The sequence below is a fragment of the Acyrthosiphon pisum genome, chromosome A1 (genome assembly GCF_005508785.2).
Source record: "Acyrthosiphon pisum isolate AL4f chromosome A1, pea_aphid_22Mar2018_4r6ur, whole genome shotgun sequence".
Classification (NCBI taxonomy): Eukaryota; Metazoa; Arthropoda; class Insecta; order Hemiptera; family Aphididae; genus Acyrthosiphon; species Acyrthosiphon pisum.
In genome coordinates this window covers 113477061-113478437 of record NC_042494.1, presented here as the reverse complement: position 1 = coordinate 113478437, position 1377 = coordinate 113477061, and the positions used below count along the sequence as shown (strand labels likewise).

Sequence of the window (1377 nt, the reverse complement as noted above, 5' to 3'; positions counted from 1 at the left end):
AGGAGGTAAGGGATGATAATGAAAGGAATGAAAGACCCTCATAATTATCTATATGTAATAACTATAAATACATGGATCACTAAACGGTAGGATTAATCGAACATAATAATACCTATATTAAAACACATTAAAAACCACAAACCATATATTTAACGGCAGGGTACGGGGCTTGCTTTTCACATAAAGTAGATAAAAGTACATAATAATCAAAACCAGAAAACAGGATGCGAGTACAACAAATAATTGACGGTTCGTGGAATCAACATTATGATTAGGTCCACACGTGTACATGGGACATCGATAAACGCAACGATGCATTATGGATAAGACAATGGACCGGGGGTAGGTAGGAGAGCCTGGGCCCTTATAAAAGCAGACCGGAGACGGCCTGTAATTAGACGTGTTTCCTCCACTGCACTACGAGCACCTTCACGACACTTTGTGTAATAATTTAATTATTTGGACTTAGTAAATTTTACTGAAGAACATTTTAATAAATCACTTAGAATATTTCATCAGTCTACATTTATTTAATAACAACCCTGTCAACATCTTTATCATCAACACAAGTGGCCTTGCTTCCTACAAAAACATAATATACTCGTAGTTAAACGGCTCTCAGAATATTACTCTGACCAGTCCTAACGACGAGAATATTACAATAATAAATAAATAATAATAATCACTATTCGCTATAATAGTATAATACTACTAATTAGTAATTACTAGGGCCCGGAATTGTATGCATTTGCATATTTCTATCTATTTATCTAAAAAGTAGCTAGGTAAGATAAAAATTTGAATCTTAACCTAATGTGTTGATATGCAAAATTAAATTTGGCATATTTTTGCATATTTGGACCATTTTAAATTATTGTGCATATTTCAGCAATTTTCTGAAATATAGTGCATATATAGAAAAAAAATAGTATGAAGTATACTATTATTATGTGCAAGACTTACGTCAATTCAGTGTATCATGATTCATGAAGTATAATTTGATATGGGCTATAATAAGATTTATAAAAAGCTAACCATTCCACAATTAGTAAATTGTTCGACAAAGCAATGTTTTCTTTATGAATTGATTTTCGTTCATGACTTTTTGTTTAGATGAGTGAATGTTCAAATTACAACTTAATGCAGTTCAATACAACGTACAAAAATATTGTCAGTACATTTTTCTATTTAGTATAGATTATATAATGAATTATATACATTTTAAAACTAAATAAATGTATTAAACTTTCATTTTTGTTTGCATATTTTCACATATTTTTGCATATTTAAAGTGCATATTTTAATGATATTCAGTGCATAAATGCATGCATATTTCGTACATTTTTTGTGCATATAATTCCCGGGCCCTAGTAATTA

General features: G+C 30.1%; 1 long non-coding RNA gene across 1 annotated transcript in view; it reads left to right on the top strand.

Annotated features, from left to right (window-relative positions):
* LOC115033825 overlaps nucleotides 1-140 on the top strand; it is a 5712-nt gene extending 5572 nt beyond the window's left edge. Inside the window, exon 2 of the long non-coding RNA XR_003839149.1 lies at nucleotides 6-140. This is a non-coding gene — a long non-coding RNA (uncharacterized LOC115033825). The remainder of the gene's footprint in view (nucleotides 1-5) is intronic.
* The last annotated feature ends 1237 nt before the right edge of the window (nucleotides 141-1377 follow it).